This window comes from Microcaecilia unicolor, chromosome 7 (assembly GCF_901765095.1).
Source record: "Microcaecilia unicolor chromosome 7, aMicUni1.1, whole genome shotgun sequence".
Classification (NCBI taxonomy): domain Eukaryota; kingdom Metazoa; phylum Chordata; class Amphibia; order Gymnophiona; family Siphonopidae; genus Microcaecilia; species Microcaecilia unicolor.
In genome coordinates this window covers 158,619,039-158,643,516 of record NC_044037.1, presented here as the reverse complement: position 1 = coordinate 158,643,516, position 24,478 = coordinate 158,619,039, and the positions used below count along the sequence as shown (strand labels likewise).

Below are 24,478 nucleotides of genomic sequence, written 5' to 3'. Positions count from 1 at the left end.
CAAGGAAGGATCCGAGGGGGAAGCCCGCTGCACAATCGTCAGGCATGCCCTGGCCACATAGGAGCCGCAAACTGAGGCCTGCAAACTTAAAGCAGCCGCCTCGAAGGATGACCTTAAGGCCGCCTCCAATCTTCTGTCTTGGGCATCCTTTAGGGCCGTGCCACCTTCCACCGGCAACGCCGTTTTCTTAGTCACTGCAGTGATTAAAGAATCCACGGTAGGCCAAAGAAAGGCCTGCCGTTCACCTTCAGGCAGAGGATAGAGGCGGGACATAGCCCTAGCCACTTTGAGGCTCGCTTCTGGGACATCCCATTGAGCCGAAATCAAGGTGCGCATGGCTTCATGCACGTGGAAGGTTCTAGGCGGGCGCTTCGTCCCCATCATAATGGCGGAGCCAACAGAGGCTGAGGGAGAGACGTCCTCCGGAGAGGAAATCTTCAAAATGCTCATGGCCTGCACTAACAGGTTGGGCAAATCCTCTGAGCGAAAGATCCGCGCTGCAGAGGGGTCATCCGCTCCATCCGAGCGGGAATCCGTCTCCTCCAAGGAATCCCCAAAGGACCATTGGGAGAACTCAGATACGCTGCCCTCATCTACATCAGAGGAGACAAAGTCCTCTAGGGCCTGGAAATCCACCCGAGGGCGTTTGCTTCCGGAGGCCTCAACCCCTTTATCTGACAGGGGGGCAGGGGCAGCGTTTTGTATAAGAAAAGCCTGATGCAGCAGCAAAATGAACTCAGGGGAGAATCCCCCCGAACTGTGCACTTCTGCAGCTTGGGCCACGGCCCTAGCTGCACCCTCAACCGGCGCTCGCAAGAGCGGGGGAGGAACGTGCTGCGTATCCAAAATGGCGTCCGGCGCAAAACTCCGAGAAGGAGCCGCGCGGGAAGAACGGCGCTTAACTTTGGCCGCGTTCTTACCGTCGCCCGAATCAAGGGCGACCATAGTATTAAAGTCTCCCAGCTTGAGGGCGGCCCAAGAAGAAACCGTCCGAGCAGAGTGGCCGTCCAACATGGAATAGGCGAGCAGCGGGGGATGGGTGCTTATGGCGGGAAAAACCGCCGCACCGGAGGAAGAACCGGGACACTGACCAGACTCCAAACTGATGCCTAACAAAGGCAATTCAGGTTTTGAAATCCCCGCATCCCTGCTAGACGCACCCACGCGGTCCGGGGAGCGAATCCTCGCGCCCTCGCCCTCCGACGCCATAAGCCACGTGGAGACCAAACGGGGAACCCCCTGCCCGCTATAAAAAGGTAAAATTACCTGCTTCTCGCTCCGAGCTGTAACGAACTGGGGAGTTTCCGGCAGCACATGACCACATATAGGGAGGCAAAAGGATTGCTCTCTATCTCCACCTGCTGGTAGATGGACACAACCCACCAGTCTATGGATTGATCAGCATGATGATATGGAAGTGCATTTTTATAATATACCACTGCATTCAACAAAATAAAAGGACCAAGTTCCCACATACCATCTTTCTCTTTTGATCTACGCACAGGAAAAAAGATTTTAAATGCTCCCAGGTTTCAACCTAATTAAAATGAAAAAAAAAAAAACCCCTTTGTACTTAAAAATAAAAACTCTGAAGGTCCCCGTTTACTAAGGTGTGCTAGCATTTTTAGTGCATGCCAAAAATTAGTGTGTGCTAATGCAACAGACATTCATATTTTTTATTTATTTTATTTTTATTACATTTGTACCCCGCGCTATCCCACTCATGGCAGGCTCAATGCGGCTTACATGGGGCAATGGAGGGTTAAGTGGCTTGCCCAGAGTCACAAGGAGCTGCCTGTGCCTGAAGTGGGAATCAATCTCAGTTCCTCAGGACCAAAGTCCACCACCCTAACCACTAGGCCACTCCTCCACTCCAACGCCATATATTCCTATGGCTGTCAACATTAGTGTGGGCTAATTTTTAACATGTGCTAAAAATGTTAGCGCGGCTTAGTAAACAGGGCCCCGAATGTTGAGCACCCGATTCTCGTAACACAGTGTTTCTCAACCAGTGTGTCCCCATGAGGTGGGAGGTGTGTTCCAAAAAATCTGGTGTAGACAGCAAGTCTGTTTTTCTTTTACAACCATCAGTACCTGCAAGCTGGGGAGACCAGCAATCTTGAGAGTCCGGTTCTTAAAATTCCAGTAACTGGTCTCTGTTTCTGTTTCTCCAGTACCCCCAATAGTAACTGCTGCTTCCAGCCCTAACTTAAAATGTTTCAGTTCTGTTGTCCATATATTCTGTTTGCTACATAGTTTCTGAGTAGCACATTTTCAGGTTTTTGTGTTGCTTCAAAGTATCTGGGAAGAAAAAGGAGGAAAGGTGCCTCACGTGAATGTGAACAGCAAAACAAAAGAGTGAGGCTGATTCAGAGAGGATATAAAAATGTAAAAGTCTTTATTGTATAAGGCATAAAACCGACCCGACATGGCCATGTTTCAGCACAAAAGGCCTGTCTCAGGGGTCAAACCAATCTAAAACATAAAAGTAATACAAATATATGTAAATACAACGATCAATAAATAGAAATAAAAATGAGTGACACTTAAATAAAACATAACTTATTAAGCCATAAACATAATAAAATCAATACTTATACGATTCTTTAAAAAATAAAAATACATATACAATTATTTTTTTTCAACACTTTGAATCATATTAGATTATATCGGTAGAGATGAAAATGGAAAAAAAGAAAAAAAAAATCATTATTATATTATAAGCAATGCTCATGTAATAAATGTGCCATGTACCTGTTATATTGTGTTGAAAGAAACTTGACTTAAAATGTTGCAGGAATTGATGCATGAATTACCCCTATTGTTAGCAGAATCTGTGGTACTTCAGGAGTCAAACAGCACACACCAGAATGAGAGAGAAATCTTCTTTATTTGCCTGCAAACAAAGTAGGACATCAGTTCTAGCTCTCTTCTCTCTCTCTTAGCTCTCTGGATGTTATGGCTTCTGTCTCAGCTGCTTCTCTTCTTCTGCTGTCTGTCTTCCTTCAGCTCTCTTTCTTCTGTCTGTTCCTTCTGACGTAAGCTGCTTCTGCTCCCACCTATATACCGTTCTATCCCCCTCCTAGCCCCCCTTACTCTCCAGATGGTAAAGAATAGATTAATTACCTTGTCTCAACCAATCATCTCTATACATATGTTCAAAATATCAGTTACATAGGTTCCAGACATATCCTAAACTGACCTATGACCTGGGGCCTCTCACACTAGACATTGTGGCTCCCATCTCTTACATTTTCATTATGATTAATTTCTCAGCTATAGCTTAAACTGAGTTCATTTAGGGGCTAAGGGACATTCTCATATTCCTAGTCAACTTCATACTAACTGCTAACTGAACTCTGGCATTCATTAAGGGGTCAAGGGCCAGTCTTACTTAATAGCATACAGATATAGTCTGTTATTACTTTCAGGACCATTCCTATACTTAGCTAATCAATCAAGGAGAAGAGAGTTGACTTCTCTGACCTCTTTCACCTATTAGTTTCACACACTGAACTAGCTAGGACTGTGGCTAAGTCAAACCATATGCTGACCTTTTCACTGCAGTCCTACTCAGAACGTAAGGCAAAGAGTTGAACAAACATTCTACACAGAATAAAACATATTCTAAAATAAGCATCCTTATAAGGCATATTCTAAAATACACAGAAATCAGAATTCCTTATAACAAAATCTACATATCAAGAATTATTTAAACAGCATTCAGCCTACTTTTAAACTACAGCATGTCTGGCTCATGCCTTGTTCATAATAGTATACAGATGTATGTGGTAAGGTAATATCTTTGAACTATCCTTCACCCTCCATCACTCACAAAGGGTGAAAGAAGTTTCTCTCTCTGACCTTTCTAACCTTTAGCTTAGCCAAAGCTAGACTTTCTAAGTAATTAAATCCAGCTGGCATTCCTTCACTTGCAGAGTGAAAAGTTGAATTCAAACACCAAGCTTTTAAACCCCAGATTTTTAAACAGAATTAACAATTAATATGATTTCTTATATATATATAATTATGCCCATGCCGCCTCATTCCCCCCTTTGAGACTAAAATCAGCTTATGCAGAGATAAGTCTCACAACTCAAACTCTGGAGATTATAGTGATTCTAACTAGGAATAGGCTTGTGAATCACCATTACCCTACTTGTTAAGGTCCGACGGCATACTGCCGAAGCACATGAGGCCAGGAAACAAAACAACAACCCTGCTAAAACTAAGACTATTAGGGAAATGAACAAGGGACGTATCCATGAGGTCAATGACCACCACCAGGAGGTAAGGTCTAATCCTCCTCGGTAATCCTCCACATTAAGGCTGGCCAACTGTAGGACTTTATCCATAGCATGCCTAACTACATGCGTCCTATTTATGACAATGGTACAGCACTCTGAAGAATTTAGCACTGTGCAGAGGCCACCCTGGGCTGCAAAGAGGTAGTCAAGACCCATACGGTTATACCGAGAAACTATACTTAATTAATTAATTTGATCCTGCAATGCATTGACTACCACGTTCAGCTCATGAACTAAAACATGGAGTAGGGACTGAAGTCGCCGGGTAGCCATGCCTAGTTCAGTAATACCCGCTACCGGACCCCCAATTGGAATCCAGGCCGTGGCAGAAAGGGCTACAAGTCTCTTTTTAGTCAGAGGATAAGTAGAATTGATATACTGGAGGGCTAATTCAATCGCCTCATCCTCTGTGGCAACGGAGGAAGGTAAGGACAAGGCCTCTCGCTTAGAGCGGTGCGGGGATGGTGGCCTGAGGAGAGGAATAACTTTAGGAAAATAATTCAAGGTTACCAATACACAAAAATCATATGTGGGGGGAAGAATCATGTGGAGGACATTATCACAGAGCCAGTAATGACCAAGGAGAGGGCGAGGAAAGTTCCCAATAAATGTTGGCACAGGATGGACATTAGGATGCCCATAATGCGAGCCCCTATCCCAGGGGGAACGAAGAAGAAATGGAGACTTTGTACACCATAGGTGCCAATCCCCAATTGTGACAAGCTGCTCATATGTTGTAAACCTTTCATACCCCGGGGACTTATGAAAGTAGAAAATAGGCCGGGACACTATAGTCTTCTCTGTAATACGGTTAGGAGCCAGATAATCACCTTGGTCATAATCTGCAGGTATGGTAGTAGGGCACATAGGAGTACCTGGAGAAACTACCCACACAGATTCCCCTTTTTCTGGGAGAACATTAGTATAGTTACAGGGAATGGGAAGAACAGTTGAGATGTTTCTTGTTAAACAAAACACTCCAGAAGCTGGATAGGGAGACGTAAAGACTGGCCTTAGAGAAGATTCAGAGGGGGAGGTAGCATTATAAAAGGACCACCAAGTATAATCCTGGCTCCAAGGGCCTGAACTCGAAAAGTAGGGAGGTATAAGAGCTGGGAGCTGCACAGGGACAGGAACAGCTGGGACATCTGTAGTATAAGGAGAAAATCGGGAACACACAATACAAGGGGAAGTAATCTTTGCCTGGCTAATTAGTTCCTGGACAGAGTGTAACCAAAGATTGGAGCGAGTTGGGGTATTAGGAACAAGGAGGCAAGGAGTAGAAAACAACAAAAGCATCCAAACTACTAACATTTTCTTTCTTCCTAATCTAAAACAAATACAGCAAACTAATTAAGCAATAATATTTCAACAGTCTGTGCTAATCACAGATTACTCTAATATAATGTTCTCAGTCTTTGAGTTCTTATATCAGTTGGGATAGACCCTCAACTGACAAGGATCAAGCTCTCAAATTCCAAGAAAGCCAGAATCAGGGCAAGAAAGAGTCTCAGTGTGAAGCCGAAGTTCAGCAGCTCCTGCAGTATGCAGTTGACCCTTCTTTTCAGCTAGTAGATTCTTTGGTTCGGGTCAAGCGCAACTTCAATGGCTCCGCTGGATCACTTTCTGCTCTCCACTGTTTAGGCTCCGTCTGATCCGTGCTGGGCTCAGTCTGGTCAGCAGACTTAATTCGAGACCAATGGACCCATGGAGTTATCCCTGCGACCTTCACAGCTGTAGGGGTAGAAAGCAAAACAGTAAAAGGTCCTTTCCATCAGGGCCCCAAAGGCTGGAGCCTCCAGTCTTTCACCCAAACTCTATCCCCTGGCAGGAAGGAATGTACCTGAGCCTGGAAGGGGACAGGGTTTATTTCTCTCACATAAGACTGAAGCTCAGAAATTATCCTGCCCAAGAGGGCTACCTGCTCCTGCACCTGGGCAGACCCTAAAATCCCTATGTCTCCCTTAATTCCCTGCAAAATGGCTGGGGGCTTCCCATACACAATTTCAAAGGGAGAGAGGGCTGTTCCTTTAGTTGGGGTGCATCGGAGGCGGAAGAGGGCTAATGGCAGTGCCTGTGGCCATTTCAGTTGGGTTTCCTGACAAATCTTTGCTAGGCTATTTTTCAAGGTTCTGTTTGCCCGCTCAACCTGCCCTGAACTCTGGGGACGGTAGGCACAATGCAATTTCCAGGTAATGCGCAATGCGCGGGACAGGGCCTGAAGTGTAGCTTCAACAAAGGCGGGACCATTATCTGAACCTATGGCAAGGGGCAGTCCATACCTGGGGATTACATCCCTAAGGAGGGCTCGAGCTACTTCTGTGGCTTTCTCAGTGACTGTAGGATATGCTTCCACCCACCCAGAGAAAGTGCAAACCATGACCAAGAGGTATCGGAGCCTACCGCTCCTGGGCATTTCTGTGAAGTCTATAACTAGGGACTCAAAGGGTGTTAGTCCCCTGGACTGAACTCCTGGTGGAATACGGGGTCCCTGACGAGCATTATTCTGGGCACAGAGAGTACATCGGGCAGAGGCAGTGGCAACCAGACTATCCAATCCTTCCAGCACCACTACTCGACTGAGTAGGCGGGCTAGTGCTGTTTTCCCTAAGTGCGATAGGTCATGAGCTTGAGACACTACAGGCCAAGCTAGGTGGCGTGGCACCAGAACTCTGGTATCAGGGAGATGTAACCAGCCATCAGGTCTCCTTACTGCACCTTCCTCTTGAGCCCATTTCTCTTCCATTTGGGTGTACATAGGCGTCCATTCTTGCAATCGGATTTGGAACAGGGGAGTCACAGTACTTGCTGAGGGTCCTCGAGCAGCTTCCTTGGCCACCCGATCAGCATGGCGGTTCCCTCGGGCCACTGGAGTATCTATCCTTTGGTGTCCCCTGCAGTGAATGACGGCTACCTTCTTAGGGGCCCAAACAGCCTCTAGCAGCTGAAGTATTTCAGGTCCATACTTAACAGGTTGGCCTGCGGCATTTATGAGTCCCTTTTCCTTATACAAAGCTCCATGAGCATGTAGAGTTGTGAAGGCATACTTGGAATCAGTATAAATGTTGGTTACCAGTCCTGCTGCTAGCTCCAGAGCTCGTATGAGGGCCACAAGTTCTGCTTTCTGGGCTGAAGTTCCTTGGGGCAGGGCTCTTGCTTATATCACCTTGTCCTCTGTCACCACAGCATAGCCTGCCAATCGCTTGGAGTTCTCCACGTAACTGCTTCCATCTGTGAAATAAATTACATCTGGGTCCCTCCAAGGAACATCTTTGAGATCTGGTCGACTAGAGTACACTTCATCCATAGTTTGGATACAGTCATGATCCGGTGGTCCCTCAGATGCTGGCAAAAGAGTGGCCGGATTGAATGTAGCCACTGTTTCCAGGTGTATCCGTGGATTCTCACACAAGCTAGCTTGGTACTTAACCATACGGTTATTTGTAAACCAGTGGTTGCCCTTATACTCCATGAGGGTGAGAACTGCGTGGGGGACTTTAACAACCAGTTCTTGCCCCAAGGTCAACTTGTCAGCTTCCTGGACCAGTAAGGCTGTTGCTGCAATAGCCCTCATGCAGGCTGGCCATCCTTTAGCCACTCCATCCAGCTGTTTAGACAGGTATGCAACAGGCCTCTGCCAGGATCCCATCATCTGGGTCAGCACCCCCAGAGCAACCCCCTGTCGCTCATGGACATACAGTGAGAAAGGTTTCTCCACATCAGGAAGGCCTAACGCAGGGGCTTGGAGTAGGGCTTTCTTTATGGCAATGAAGGATTGTTGAGCTATAGGTCCCCATTCAAATGGTTCCTTTTCACCCCCCTTTGTGGCCTGGTAAAGGGGTTTCGCCATCAATGCAAAATTTGGAATCCAAATTCTGCAGAATCCGGCTGCTCCCAGAAATTCCCTAACTTCCCTTCTGGACTTGGGTTGGGGAATTGCAGCAACTGCTTGCTTCCTACTGACATCCAGTCTCCGACTTCCCTGGGAAATGCAGAAGCCCAGATATTTCACTTCTGACTGACAAAGTTGGGCCTTTGAGCGTGAGACCTTATAGCCTGCATCCAAGAGTAGCTCCAGCAATTCTCTGGTAGCCTCAAAACACTCTTCCTGGGTCACTGCTGCAATCAGGAGGTCATCTACATACTGGAGTAAAACTCGCCTGGAAGGCTCAGATTTAAAAGTCTTAAGGTCTTGCCCTAGGGCTGTCCCAAAAATGGTGGGGGAGTTCTTGAACCCCTGTGGCAGGCGGGTCCATGTATACTGAAGCTTCCTTCCTGTTACTGGGTTTTCCCATTGAAAGGCAAAGAGCAGTTGACTGGCGGGGGCCACCCGAATACAAAAGAAGGCATCTTTTAAGTCTAGTGTCGTGAAATGGGTAGCTCCAGAAGGTATCAATCCTAGCAGGACATATGGATTAGGCACTACAGGGTGTAATGAGATAGTGGATTTGTTGACCACTCGTAAGTCTTGGACTGGCCGGTAGTCCTCAGTCCCTGGCTTCTGAACTGGCAACAGTGGCGTATTCCATGGAGACTGACAAGGATGAATAATTCCATGGGATAACAAACGATTCAGATGTGCTTGAATCCCTTCCAGAGCCTTTCGGGGAATTGGGTATTGGCGAAGATGGATTGGCCGGGCACTTGGAAGTAAGTCTACATGAACAGGAGGAATATTTCGGGCCAACCCTGGGGGATTATCTTCTGCCCATACCCCACTAACCTGAAAGCTGTCTGCCAGGGGTAGGTCAACTTGGCCATGCGACTGATGCAGCCGCCATTCTTCTTCAAGAGGGCAGCAGAAACTCAATATACCCTTAGGGCTGGATATCGGGGGCCGAAAGGAGACTGAAGTCTGGCCATCAGAGTCAAAGGAAATTTGGGCCCTAAGCTTGGACAGCAGGTCTCGACCTAACAAAGGGATTGGACAGTCTGGCATATACAGGAATTCATGAGTGACTGTGTGTGAGCCTAATTGGCATCTACGGGTCGTCAGAAAGGGCCTCCGGTTCTGCACCCCCGTGGCTCCCACCACTCGGACAGTTTTTCCAGACACAGGCGCTAATCGCTCCGTCACAACAGAATGTTCAGCTCCTGTATCAATCATGAATGGAATTGAGCGGCTCCCTATAGTTAACTTGACCATAGGTTCCTGGGAGCCCAGTTTGTAGGAACCCGGTCTGTCCTATTCGTCCCATTCTGCCATCTCGGCTATCCCAATGATGTCAGATTCAGGAGGCTCATACCTCCCCTCTCGAACTCGGCCTCGGCTTCCTCGATCTCCTGGTCCCCTTCTCAGTCCCTGGCGCCTCTGGGGGCATTCATCTTTCCAGTGCCCTCTTTCCTTGCAATAGGCACACTGGTCCCTCTCCAATCTTGGTCTGGGATTCTCGCCCCTTGGCCGGGATTGATTGAAGGAATCTCGGGGCCTGGCTGGTGGTCCGGGGTCCCACTTTGGCTTTCCATTAGCTAGAGGTCGACCTCGGTTAAGGGTGGAATTAGTAATGGCTGCTGCTAAAAGGTCGGCCTTCTTCTGCATCTTCCGGTCAGCCTCTCGGCGCACCTCCTGATCCCTATTAATGAAAACCTTGGTTGCGATCTCAATTAGCTGGGTGGTATTCATCCCTGCGAATCCCTCCTGACGCTGCAACTTCTTCCGGATATCTGGCATACTCTGGGCCACCAATGCACTATTCACCATTCTCTGGTTTTCTAGTGCCTCAGGGTCAAATGGGGTGTATGTTCTGTAGGCTTCAATTAGTCGCTCTAAAAAGGCCCCAGGGGATTCAGTTGCCCCTTGGAGAATTTCAGAGACCTTTGCCAGATTAATGGGCCTCTTTATGCCTTTCCTCATACCTTCCAGCAAGTCCTGGCAATAGCCAGACAACAGTTCATAGTGCTGCCCATTATTTGGATCCCAAGCTGGAGCTGCGCGAGGGAACCGAGTTCTAACCCATTCCTCTAGGTCCGGTGTCCTCTCGGGGGCACGCGCTCGCGTGATAGCCTCAGCATTTTGCAAAATCTTCCGCCTCTCCTCAGTTGTGAAGAGGGTCAGGAGAAGTTGTTGACAATCAGTCCAGGTTGGGTTATGGGTGGCCATAATGCTAGCCACTAGGTCCACCACTGCCTGAGGCTTTTCAGTATAAGAGGGGTAATGCGTCTTCCAATTCAGGAGATCGGTGGTTGTGAAGGGTACATACTGGTAGGCCTGTGCCTGAATAACCTGACCCTCATTATTAGGATCCGGTCGAGTGGTGGTTACCTGACGCAGGGGCAGAACTCTCGAGGAGGTGGGAATGGAACCTGAGGTAGAGCTAGGAGCTATCCTCCTATCATGCTCAAAAGTGATTGCAGCAGGTCTAACCCATTCAGTGGAGGTATGTTGAACCCCTGAGGGATGAGGAGGGGTACTCATAGACTGAGAGGTGGTCACAGGTGATTCAGTCCATTGAAAAGGATGCCGGGCCCCTGATGAGTGGGTAGGGGTACTAGAGGGAAAGGCTGGGCTGTCGGGAGTTGAGGAGTCAGGGGGTGCAGCCCAAAGCGGGTCTTGGGAGGTTAACAGGGGAGAATGTGGCAAAGGAGGGTAGAGGCTGGCTGAAAGGTCCACCCTAGGATGTGGCGGGGTTTGCACAGAAGAGGAGCTATCCGGAGAAGCCTGTGCTGGAGAAGCTTGGGCTGGGCGGCGTGGATCTCTGGGGGTGGCACGGAACCCCAACAATGGGCCATAAGGTGGTGGCTCAAGATCTGAGGGGTCATCCGAGAGTATAGGTTTCTCGGACAGGGTAGGGGCGGAAGCCACCGATTGGGTGGTAGGCTTCCTAGGGCTCTTTCCCTCTTCCAGTTTAGATTTTCTAATCTTTCTTTGAACGCGGCCCAACATGAATTTTACTGGGGATCCCATATAAGTTTTCAACCAAGAGGGAGGGTCAGTCACAAGGCTGTCCCAGGAATCTATATAGGGGAGTTGTTCAAGATATTCTGGTTCTCCTACAACTATACTATAGACCTTCCGGATTACTTCAATATCTAAGCTGCCACTAGGGGGCCACCCCACTCCCATAGATGGCCACTCAACTTCACACAAGGTTCTTAAAGTACTTGAGCTTAAAGTCTGTCCATAATCATTAATTAAAAATCCTTTTTTGAAATTCTTAAGCATACAATCTAGGGGAGTATCAATTTTTCTAGATGATGTCCCTCCCATAATGCTTACAGTTACAACACACAAAAGGGAGGGAGTTTTTGGATTTGTGGTAAGGGGTCCACAGATCCGAGACACAAGGTAACACAAACAACAATCGCTTCCTTCCGTCACTGGCCAATTGAACTCGCGTTAATTGGAAACGCAGCTATAAGAAGTCCGCACTCTTTAACATTCAAGCATCACACACATTCCATACAGAAAATCCCACCCAACAATTTCAAATTTCTCAGATACAGATAAGCTCAAGCGGTTTCGCTTCTAATCTCCACTAGACTAAAAGCTACTAAGGCCTTCGCTGAGAGTTGATCAGACTCCCCTTCCCTCAATTTATGAGGGGCTGGTTTACAGTTTCCTAGCTAGGATTACAATACAGAATACAGAATACATACCCGGCTAATGTTCCTCAGTCAGTTGGGTGCCAGAAATTGATGCAGGGTCCGGGATCCCACCGCTGCCACCAAGAATTGTTGCAGGAATTGATGCATGAATTACCCCTATTGTTAGCAGAATCTGTGGTACTTCAGGAGTCAAACAGCACACACCAGAATGAGAGAGAAATCTTCTTTATTTGCCAGCAAACAAAGTAGGACATCAGTTCTAGCTCTCTTCTCTCTCTCTTAGCTCTCTGGATGTTATGGCTTCTGTCTCAGCTGCTTCTCTTCTTCTGCTGTCTGTCTTCCTTCAGCTCTCTTTCTTCTGTCTGTTCCTTCTGACGTAAGCTGCTTCTGCTCCCACCTATATACCGTTCTGTCCCCCTCCTAGCCCCCCTTACTCTCCAGATGGTAAAGAATAGATTAATTACCTTGTCTCAACCAATCATCTCTATACATATGTTCAAAATATGTTACATAGGTTCCAGACATATCCTAAACTGACCTATGACCTGGGGCCTCTCACACTAGACATTGTGGCTCCCATCTCTTACATTTTCATTATGATTAATTTCTCAGCTATAGCTTAAACTGAGTTCATTTAGGGGCTAAGGGACATTCTCATATTCCTAGTCAACTTCATACTAACTGCTAACTGAACTCTGGCATTCATTAAGGGGTCAAGGGCCAGTCTTATTTAATAGCATACAGATATAGTCTGTTATTACTTTCAGGACCATTCCTATACTTAGCTAATCAATCAAGGAGAAGAGAGTTGACTTCTCTGACCTCTTTCACCTATTAGCTTCACACACTGAACTAGCTAGGACTGTGGCTAAGTCAAACCATATGCTGACCTTTTCACTGCAGTCCTACTCAGAACGTAAGGCAAAGAGTTGAACAAACATTCTACACAGAATAAAACATATTCTAAAATAAGCATCCTTATAAGACATATTCTAAAATACACAGAAATCAGAATTCCTTATAACAAAATCTACATATCAAGAATTATTTAAACAGCATTCAGCCTACTTTTAAACTACAGCATGTCTGGCTCATGCCTTGTTCATAATAGTATATAGATGTATGTGGTAAGGTAATATCTTTGAACTATCCTTCACCCTCCATCACTCACAAAGGGTGAAAGAAGTTTCTCTCTCTGACCTTTCTAACCTTTAGCTTAGCCAAAGCTAGACTTTCTAAGTAATTAAATCCAGCTGGTATTCCTTCACTTGCAAAGTGAAAAGTTGAATTCAAACACCAAGCTTTTAAACCCCAGATTTTTAAACAGAATTAACAATTAATATGATTTCTTATATATATATAATTATGCCCATGCCGCCTCAAAAAGAGATATCAAGATCCTGGCTGTTAAAATGCCAGGTGGTTTTAATTGAAAAAAGGAGCATAGCGAAATGTGGCATGAACTTTTAGAGGGCCACAGTATCTGGCAATAGAGGGATTTTGTGTTGCTGTTACTGAGGTGGCACCAGAATGTGAATATATACGTGTTTCGTTGTATAAATGAGAAATCTGGGAGTGATATGTTGCATACAGTTTTTTGATATGGGGCAGTCAAATTCATACTAAACTTATAGTCAACCAATCAAATGTTTAGGCATGATTTCTTCAGCTGTGAATTTGTATTGCTCCATGGTGCGACCACACCTTGAATACTCAGTGCAATTCTGGTCACTGCATCTCAAAAAAAGATATGGTGGAATTAGAAAAGGTACAGAGACGGGCGATGGAAATGATAAAGGGGATGGGATGACTTCCCTATGAGGAAAGGCTAAAGTGGCTAGGGTTCTTCAGCTTGGAGAAAAGATGGCTGATGGAAGATATGATAGAGGTCTATAAAATAATGAGTGGAGTGGAACAGATAGACGTGAATCACTTGTTTACTCTTTCCAAAAATACTAGGACTAGGGGGCACTCAAAGTAGTAAATTTAAAATAAATCAGAGAAAATATTTCTTCACTCAACATGTGATTAAACTCTGGAATTATTTACCAGAGAACATAGTAAGAGCAGTTAGATTAGCAGGGTTTAAAAAAAGGTTTGGCTACCTTCCTAAAAGAAAAGTCCATAAGCCATCATTAAGATGGACTTGGGGAAAATCCATTGCTTATTTCTAGAATAAACTGCATAAAATGGATTGTACTCTTTTGGGATTTTGCCATGTTCTTGTAACCTGGATTGGCCACTGTTGAAACAGGATGCTGGGCTTGATGGACCTTCAGTCTCAGTATGGCAACACTTATGTTCTTGTGCTTTCACTTTTGTATTTGGTGTATCACCAGTGTGTTCTTCTAGCAAAAAAAGGTGCCGGTACTCAAATGTCAGGCCACCCTTCAGGGATGAGGTGATCACTAAGGGGCTCACCCCACAATAGCCAGGACCCCTGCAACCAGTCACAGAATCTATGACAAGGCAGAATTGGTGTGTAGAACCTGAGCTCTTTCATTAAAACTTGGGCCAATTTCAGCACACAATGGAAAAGGTGCCGGTACTCAGCACCCCCTCAAAAAAAGCCCTGTGTGTCACATACATGAACACTGTCTACTCTGTCAGGTGTGTCAGAACAGAAATAAGGGAGAGAACCATTAACATACATGATGTCTGTTTTAGTGGCCTTACTAGATGAAAAAAATCTCAGAACCAATAAAACGGCTGCTAGGGTGTCCATAACCAGCCCCCCAAAATTGCACAATGATTACGATTTAGAACAAATTACCACTCTTAACAGATGAAAGGTTATTCCGTTGTGATAGCTCTTCTGTGAACACCAGTAGGTTGCACAAGCCGGCATGTTTCTAAATATAACTAAGGTAAAATAACAATGAACGACAACGTGGATACAGCTGTTCATAGCCTCCCTATTTTGTTTCGTGTGTAGTAATATGGCGGCTGCTGGAGAAACCAGCTTAATCTTTGTGACGTCATGCCGATCCTGCATTTCTCCAACCTCCTTGGTCCAAGCACAAACAGTGAAGAACAAGTAGCAAGCTTATTGGTTAGGCAGTTCCTCCTGTGCCCAGTCGTATTGCAGACTTTTTCCTCTCTATGATCTGCCAGACTGATTCTGGCTGTTTGTTCTCTATGGTTCACCCCGGAAGTCCTGCAGCTTTGAGCCACTGCGCTCAGGTAATTTCACACCGATTTTATACGTTTTTGCGCGCGCATACTGGTTAATCATCCAGGATATAGTTAGGTTTGTTAATGAATTTGTTATTAGTACAAGGTGTTTAGTTTGGATTTTTAAAGTTGTCTCCCGCGGCTAATAGAGGCGATGATATAATTAAGATAAAATGGAAATGAGCTGTTTCCATTCAGGTTGAAAGCTTGGTAGTTACAGAAAGACGGAAAAATATTGGTTTGGCGTAGTGGTCGAAGCAGGAGGGTGGCTTGGATGTTGGCTCCTCTCCCTGGCATTTTTTATGTTATGCTAACTGGTTCTGGAGTCCACTTGAAGCACTGCTTATAATGTGTGTGGGACAGTAGCAAGGTACCACTTAACTAGGTAAGTTGGTCTTTTTTTGCCGTCATTTGCTGTGTTTTACAATGTTTACCATGATTTTGCTGAGATACTTAGTGGGTGACCACCCTTAGAACCGCCTGTAAGAAGTTATCTCTGTATTAACTTTGGGGCAAAAGGTAAAGGATGTATAAAGCGGGTAAAAAGGTGGAAGAGGCCGAACCAGAAGAATTTGTTGTGGAGAAAGTCCTAGATAGACGTGTTGTGAATGGAAAAGTTGAATACTATTTGAAATGGAAGGGTTTTACAGAGTAAGGTTGTACTTTATAACGTAATATCGTAGTCTACTGTACTGATATAATGTAATCTAATCTAGGATTAGTGAGCTCAAGGACAGGTTACATAGGAAATGGGATAAAATACAATTGCTAGAAAAAATAGCATAGTTAATTCATTAAGATAACTTGACCATGATGGGCTTGGTAAGATAGGTGGGATCTTATCAATTATTCAGTAGTTAACTGCTGAGGAGATCAGTGTTACTCTGGGCATTTAAATTACTAAATTGTGTATTCCATATCATCATGCTGATCAATCCATAGACTGGTGGGTTGTGTCCATCTACCAGCAGGTGGAGATAGAGAGCAATCCTTTTGCCTCCCTATATGTGGTCATGTGCTGCCGGAAACTCCTCAGTATGTTCTCTATCTCAGCAGGTGGTGGTCACACACAGCAGCAGCTCTGGCTAGGTCTCCAAGCCTAATTTTTAGGTTTTGTTGAGTGCCTGGGGTTGAGGGCTCTTCTTGAGCAAGTGCAAACCTGGTGGCGCCAGGTCCCTCCTTTTCTCCCCCCTCCCGCTGGCTCCGTTAAAAAAAAAAAAAAAAATTTTGGACGCCCTTAAAGGCGTTTATTTCGACGTTTATTTAAACGTTTATTGCAGCTACTCACTGGGACACCAGGTCGTTACAGCTCGGAGCGAGAAGCAGGTAATTTTTACCTTTTTTATAGCGGGCAGGGGGTTCCCTGATTGATCTCCACGTGGCCTATGGCGTCGGAGGGCGAGGGCGCGAAGAATCGCTCCCTGGACCGCGTGTGCGTTCCTAGCGGGGATGTGGGGGTATTAAAGTCTGATTCGCCCTTGTTGGGTGTCAGTTCGGAGGCCGGTCAGTGTCCCGGGTCTTCCTCCGGTGCGGCGGTTTTTCCCGCCATAAACGCCCATCTCCCGCTGCTCGCCTCCGCCATCTTGCCCGGCCACTCTGCTCGGACGGCTTCTTCTTGGGCCGCCCTTGAGCTGGGAGACGTTCATGCCATGGCCGCCCTTGATTTGGGCGACGACAAAAAAGCGGCTAAAGTTAAGCGCCGTTCTTCCCGCGCGGCTCCTTTGCGGAGTGTCGCGCCAGACGCCATCTTGGATGCGCAGCATGTTTCTCCCCCGCTCTTGCGAGCGTCGGTTGAGGGTGCGTCTAGGGCTGTGGCCCAGGCTGCTGAAGTGCACAGTCTGGGGGGTTTCTCCCCCGAGTTTATTTTGCTGCTGCATCAGGCCTTCATTATGCAAAACGCTGCCCCTTCTCCCTTGTCCGATAAAGGGGTTGAGGCCCCCGGACGTAAACGCCCTCGGGTAGATTCCCAGGCCTTAGAGGACTCTGTTTCCTCTGATGTAGATGAGGGCAGCGTATCTGAGTTCTCCCAACGGTCCTTTGGGGATTCCTTGGAGGAGACGGATTCCCGCTCGGATGGAGCGGATGACCCCTCTGCAGCGCGGATCTTTCGCTCAGAGGATTTGCCCAACCTGTTAGTGCAGGCCATGAGCATTTTGAAGATTTCCTCTCCGGAGGACGTCTCTCCCTCAGCCCCTGTTGGCTCCGCCATTATGCTGGGGACGAAGCGCCCGCCTAGAACCTTCCACGTGCATAATGCCATGCACACCTTAATTTCGGCTCAATGGGATGTCCCGGAAGCGAGCCTCAAAGTGGCTAGGGCTATGTCCTCTATCCTTTGCCTGAAAGTGAACGGGAGGCCTTTCTTTGGCCATACCGTGGATTCTTTAATCACTGCGGTGACTAAGAAAACGGCGTTGCCGGTGGAAGGTGGCACGGCCCTAAAGGACGCCCAAGACAGAAGATTGGAAGCGGCCTTAAGGTCGTCCTTCGAGGCGGCTGCCTTAAGTTTGTAGGCCTCAGTTTGTGGCTCCTACGTGGCCAGGGCGTGCCTGACGATTGTGCAGCGGGCTTCCCCCTCGGATCCTTCCTTGAGGGCTGATTGGCCGGCCCTGGAATCGGGCTTGGCTTATTTGGCAGACTTACTGTATGATGTCTTGAGAGCCTCGGCTAAAGGTATGGCTCAGACAGTCTCTGCGCGGCGGTGGCTTTGGCTGAAACATTGGTCTGCGGACCACGCCTCTAAGTCCCGCCTGGCTAAGTTGCCTTTTAAAGGCAAGCTGCTCTTTGGGGTCGAGCTGGACAAAATTGTGACCGATCTCGGCACGTCTAAGGGCAAGAGGTTACCAGAGGTCAGGGCTCGGGCCAGTGCTCGCCCCGGTATCTCCAGAGGACGGTTTCAGGAAGCCCATCGGTACCGCCCAGGCAAGTCGGGCTCCTCTGCCCCCTCTTCCTTCAAGAGGAACTTCTCCCCCAAGCAGCATTCCTTTCACAAAGACCGCCGTCCCGGAGGTGCGCCCTCCGGTCCTCCCCCAGGGTCTCGTACCCAATGACGGGGTCCTGGTCCATGGCCCAGTGCAAATTGGAGGACGCCTGTCCTCGTTTCTGGGCGAGTGGACCATGGTAACTTCAGACGCTTGGGTGCTGGAAGTCATCAGAGACGGCTACAAGCTAGAGTTCTGCCGACCCTTAAGAGACGGGTTTGTACTCTCTCCCTGCAAGTCTCCGGTCAAAGCTGTGGCAGTGCAGCAGACCTTGGACAATCTGATCCGCCTGGGTGCGGTCGTTCCGGTGCCAGAAAATCAGCTTGGCAAGGGACGTTACTCCATTTACTTTGTGGTACCAAAGAAAGGAGGTTCTGTACGGCCTATCCTCGACCTGAAAGGGGTCAATCGGGCCTTGAAAGTTCGGCACTTTCGCATGGAGACTCTCCGCTCTGTTATAGTGGCAGTGAAGGCAGGGGAGTTCCTGGCATCCTTGGACATCAAGGAAGCGTACTTGCATATTCCCATCTGGCCTCCTCATCAACGCTTTCTGCGTTTTGCAGTCCTGGGCCGACACTTCCAGTTCAGAGCCCTCCCGTTCGGGTTGGCTACTGCTCTGTGGACCTTCTCCAAAGTAATGGTGGTCATCGCGGCCTTCCTGAGAAAGGAAGGAGTACAAGTCCATCCTTATCTGGACGACTGGTTGATCCGAGCCCCCTCTTATGCAGAGTGCGGCAAAGCTGTGGACCGGGTGATTGCTCTTTTGAGCTCCCTGGGGTGGATCATCAACTGGGAGAAAAGCCAGCTGCGCCCGACTCAGTCCCTGGAGTATCTGGGAGTTCGATTCGACACCCAAGTAGGCAGAATGTTCCTGCCGGACAATCGGATTGTCAAACTTCAGGCTCAGGTGGACCAGCTCCTAGTAGCCTCTCCGCTCCGGGCTTGGGACAATGTGCAGCTGTTGGGCTCTATGACGGCCACGATGGAAGTAGTGCCCTGGGCCAGGGCTCATATGAGACCACTACAACACTCTCTGCTGCAGCGCTGGACTCCGGTGTCGGAGGATTATGCTGTGCGCCTTCCCTTGGACCCAGCAGTGCGCAAGGCGCTGAGCTGGTGGCTGCAGACAGACAAGTTGTCTGCAGGGATGCCTCTTGTGACCCCGGAGTGGATTGTCATCACGACGGACGCCTCTTTGACGGGCTGGGGAGCCCACTGCTTGGGAAGGACAGCGCAGGGGCTCTGGTCTCCTGCAGAGGCAAAGTGGTCTATCAACCTCCTGGAACTCAGAGCCATTCGGTTGGCGCTTTTGGAGTTCCTCCCGGTACTGGCGTTGAAGCCAGTACGGGTCCTGTCGGACAATGCCACGGCTGTGGCCTATGTCAACCGCCAGGGAGGTACCAAGAGCGCCCCTCTAGCCAAGGAGGCCATGAATCTATGCCAGTGGGCGGAAGCGAACCTGGAACAGCTGTCAGCGGCCCACATTGCCGGAGTCATGAATGTCAAGGCGGACTTTCTCAGTCGCCATACCTTGGATCCCGGAGAGTGGCAGCTATCTGCTCAGGCGTTCTTGGGCATCACGAAGCGCTGGGGCCAGCTGAGCCTAGATCTGATGGCGTCATCGGCCAATTGCCAAGTGCCGCGCTTTTTCAGCAGAGGACGGGACCCTCGATCCCTGGGGGTAGATGCTCTTCTCCAACAGTGGCCGACACAGGAGCTTCTCTATGTGTTCCCGCCCTGGCCCATGTTGGGCAGGGTGCTAGACCGGGTGGCAAAGCATCCGGGCCGGATAATCCTGGTGGGTCCGGACTGGCCCAGACGTCCCTGGTATGCAGACTTGATCAGGCTCTCAGTGGACGATCCTCTGCGGCTGCCAGTGGAGCAGGGCCTGTTGCATCAGGGTCCCGTGGTGATGGAGGATCCCTCCCCCTTTGGTCTTACGGCCTGGCTATTGAGCGGCAGCATCTGAGAAAGAAGGGCTTCTCAGACAAGGTCATCGCCACTATGCTAAGAGCAAGGAAGCGCTCTACTTCTACTGCTTACGCTAGGGTTTGGCGTACCTTTGCAGCATGGTGTGAAGCAGGCTCACTTTCTCCCTTCACTGCTCCAATTTCTTCAGTGTTGGCGTTCCTGCAAGAAGGTGTGGAGAAAGGCCTGTCGCTCAGTTCCCTTAAAGTCCAGGTAGCGGCTCTGGCTTGCTTCAGGGGCCGCCTAAAGGGTGCTTCCCTGGCTTCGCAGCCAGATGTGGTGCGCTTTCTCAAGGGAGTTAATCACCTGCGCCCTCCTCTGCACTCAGTGGTGCCTGCGTGGAATCTCAACCTGGTGCTAAGAGCCTTGCAGAAGCCGCCTTTTGAACCCTTGTCAAGGGCATCTCTGAAAGACCTGACGTTGAAAGCAGTCTTTTTGGTGGCTATCACTTCAGCCAGAAGAGTTTCCGAGCTCCAGGCACTCTCATGTCGAGAGCCCTTTCTGCAGTTCACTGAGGCAGGAGTGTCTATTCGCACAGTGCCTTCCTTCCTGCCCAAGGTTGTTTCTCGCTTCCATGTGAATCAGCAGCTCTGTCTCCCTTCCTTTCGTAGGGAGGACTACCCAGAGGAATACTCTGCTCTCAAATATCTGGATGTGAGACGAGTCATCATCAGATACTTGGAAGTGACCAATGATTTCCGGAAGTCGGATCATCTGTTTGTCCTGTTTGCAGGTCCTCGTAAGGGTCTGCAGGCTGCTAAGCCTACAGTGGCAAGATGGGTCAAGGAAGCCATTGCAGCGGCTTATGTGGCCGCGGGGAAGGTGCCGCCTATCCAGCTGAAGGCTCACTCCACTAGAGCTCAGGCGGCCTCGATGGCAGAGGCCGGGTCCGTCTCCTTGGAAGAGATTTGCAAGGTGTAAACTTGGGCATCGGCCCATACCTTCTCCAGGCATTACCGCTTGACTGTGGCTGCTCGGTCGGAGGCCCGGTTTGGAGCTTCAGTGTTGCGGTCAGGGATTTCAATGTCCCGCCCTGGGTGAGTACTGCTTCGGTACATCCCACCAGTCTATGGATTGATCAGCATGATGATATGGAAGGTAAAATTATGTATCATACCTGATAATTTTCTTTCCATTAATCATAGCTGATCAATCCATAGCCCCTCCCAGATATCTGTATTGTTTATATTCTGGTTGCATTTCAGGTTCAAGTTTAGTCTTCAGTTCCTGTTCAGGAGGACTTCGTGTTCAAGTTTTTTCAATGGATTCTTCAAGAGTTGAGACGAATTTGTGTTACAGTGAGCTGCTGCATTCCTCTCCCCTCCGTTTTACGGGGCTGTATTGAGACTTAAATTCTGCCGGCGCTCCCTCCCGCTTCGTGCGGCAGTAGGGCAGCTTTGTACCCCTCCCGCTTCGGCGGTGTTAGGGTCAGTCAGCTCCTCCCGCGGTTGCGGTTGCAGGATAAGCCAGATCCCCCCGCATCGGCGGGTGTGGTGTCCCTCCCCCGTTCCACGGGGATGAGCTGGACGGATTCCCCTCCCCCACTTGTGTGGGGATGAGCTGGGTTAATTCCCCTCCCCCGTTTCGGCGGTGGTGAGCTGGGCAGAGTGTCCCTTTGTGGGTGTAATTCTCTGTGCTGAGTCCTGCGGATGGAGCTTGGATATCGACATACTGAGGAGTTTCCGGCAGCACATGACCACATATAGGGAGGCAAAAGGATTGCTCTCTATCTCCACCTGCTGGTAGATGGACACAACCCACCAGTCTATGGATTGATCAGCTATGATTAATGGAAAGAAAATTATCAGGTATGATACATAATTTTACCTTCTGTTTTGCAAGTTAGATATGTTTGGGGGGGGGGGGGGGTGGCAGGCAGCCCACAGTATGTGGCCGTTTTATACTGTCATAGTCATTGATGAGGCTATTTATTTATTGCATTTGTATCCCACATTTTCCCACCTATTTGCAGGCTCAAAGTGGCTATTGGTGCCAAATTGAGACTGGGATGTTCAAGATGTACAAATGGATCATACAATGTGGTCATTCAGTCCGGAAAACTAGTACAGCGCAGAAAATATATATGTAAAGATTTGGAAACATTTTTCAATGAACATTCTGGTTGGTTCTGTTAGTGTTGAGTCTGCAGTGGCCACTTCCCTTTTATCTAAAGTGGAAGCTTTTCAGTGGGTAGTACAGAATAGCTGCACTCAAAGGAAAAGAAGTCTGAAAGCCACCCACTTGGTGAGCCATCACTGTGTATTGCACCTTAAGGGGAGCAGTAAAAAATGTTCAAAAGCTGTTTATTCAAATAGTACTTGAAAATTGCCCTCATGATGATAACATGGTGTTTATTTGTGTTTTACAGGATTATTCTGGGATGGGTGATATAGTGATTTTTTATGTTTTTTATCTCAAGGCAAAGGGACATGGAGTCTGAAAGTAAATGGAAGGGATGCACACAAGGTGAAAGGCTTCCCTAGGGTACTTAACTTGACACCAGCCTGGCCCCCCCACCCAGCAAAACAGTGCTTTTATTTTGTTTGCTAGTTTCACTCTAAAGAAGGGATTCCCAACCCAGTTTTCAGGACATGCCCAGCCGATTAGGTTTTCAGGATACTTACAATGAATATGCATGACAGATTACATTTAATGTATATATTTCCTCTAGAAAAGACATGAGTGTGGGGAAGGGTGCTTGGTAGGCCAGAGTACCATACACTTTGCACCTTTTGTCAGACTTTTAAAGACAACTTTTGTATTTTATACAGTTAGTGTGGTTGAGTAGTAGTTAAGACTTACTGTGAGAAGCACAGTGGAGCAAGTATTTCTAATAACTTATCTTTCCCCCTAAACCAACCTGTCCTCCTCCCCCATTCTCTCTTTCTGTGGATAACACTCCCACCCTTCCTGTCTCATCAGCTCGTAACCTTGGGGTCATCTTCAACTCCTCCCTCTCCTTCTCTGCACATATTCAACAGACTGCTAAAACCTGTCGTTTCTTTCTCTATAATATCAGCAAAATTTGCCCTTTCCTTTCTGAGCACACTACCAGAACCCTCATCCACACTCTCATCACCTCTCACTTAGACTATTGCAACTTGCTTCTCACAGGTCTCCCACTTAGCCATCTCTCTTCTCTTCAATCTGTTCAAAATTCTGCTGCACGACTAATATTCCGCCAGTGTCGTTATGCTCATATTAGCCCTCTCCTCACTTCACTGGTTTCCTATCCATTTCCGCATACAGTTCAAACTCCTCTTATTGACCTATAAGTACATTTACTCTGCAGCTCCTCAGTACCTCTCATCTCTCCCTACATTCCTCCCCGGGAACTCAGTTCACTGGGTAAATCTCTCTTATCTGCACCGTTCTCCTCCACTGCTAACTCCAGACTCCGTTCCTTTTATGTTGCTGCACCTTGTGCCTGGAATAGACTTCCTGAGTCGGTACGTCAAGCTCCATCTCTGGCCGTCTTCAAATCTAAGCTAAAAGCCCACCTTTTTGATGCTGCTTTTAACGCCTAACTCTTGTTCACTTGTTCAGAACCCTTATTTTATCACCCTCACTTTAATATTCCCTTATCTCTTGTTTGTCCTGTTTGTCTTTCCTAATTAGATTGTAAGCTCTGTCGAGCAGGGACTGTCTCTTCATGTTCAAGTGTACAGCGCTGCGAACATCTAGTAGCGCTATAGAAATGATGATTAGTAGTATAAAAACAAAACTGACTGTTCTGCTAATGTAGTAGGTTTTCTTTTTGACTTTTGACATCGTTTTTATATATATTTTTCTTATTAGTTTGTTAGTTGGCGTTTACACTGTCCTCCTAACTTGGTTTGTATTTTAAAGGAGGAAGATGTGGTGTTGGAAATTTAATTTCTTATTCCTTTAATGGCCTCATTCTCGTTGTTCTGATGGTGTAATAAACCTTTAGGCTATGTGCTGAATTAAATAAACTGGAATAAATCTAGGAGAAGACCCTGAGATATACAGATTTTGGAGCTGAGTTTTTCCTCCTCCCACCACCTTTTTTTTCTTCTTCAGCTTGACATGCACTACTCATCTTTCCAGCTACAGCTGCGCTGTCCTATGTCAGGCACCAAATTTTAGATGCTTAGGTGATCTTATTCCCCCCCCCCCCCCTCTTTAGCCCTGGTGGTTCACAACTTTTATCTTTCCAAGGCATTCAAAACAAAATCACTGGATCAATTCCTGCAACATCCAGTTTCCCCTATTTTAAATTGTTAGTGTTGTACAACAAAAGCAGTCAAATATACTGTAAATTTATAAAAAATGAATACATTGATATGTGGTAGAGCTGCCACATATTTACTCTTTTTCTGCTGTCTCGTATCTAGCTTATAAGAATCTACCCAGGAAGGTTATAAAGTATTGCAAGCTCTGTTGGTTTCTGATTATTTTGTGATCTCCTCCCCCTTTTTTCCTGCTGTCTCGTATATTTTATTTTTATTTATTTATTTGTTATATTTGTATCCCACATTT

General features: G+C 47.5%; 1 protein-coding gene across 1 annotated transcript in view; it reads left to right on the top strand.

The window, feature by feature from the left end:
* Positions 1 to 15,375: 15,375 nt before the first annotated feature.
* PIKFYVE (phosphoinositide kinase, FYVE-type zinc finger containing) overlaps positions 15,376 to 24,478 on the top strand; it is a 750,252-nt gene continuing 741,149 nt past the window's right edge. The window contains 1 exon segment of the mRNA XM_030210724.1: positions 15,376 to 15,411. The gene's annotated coding sequence lies outside the window, so the exon portion shown is untranslated.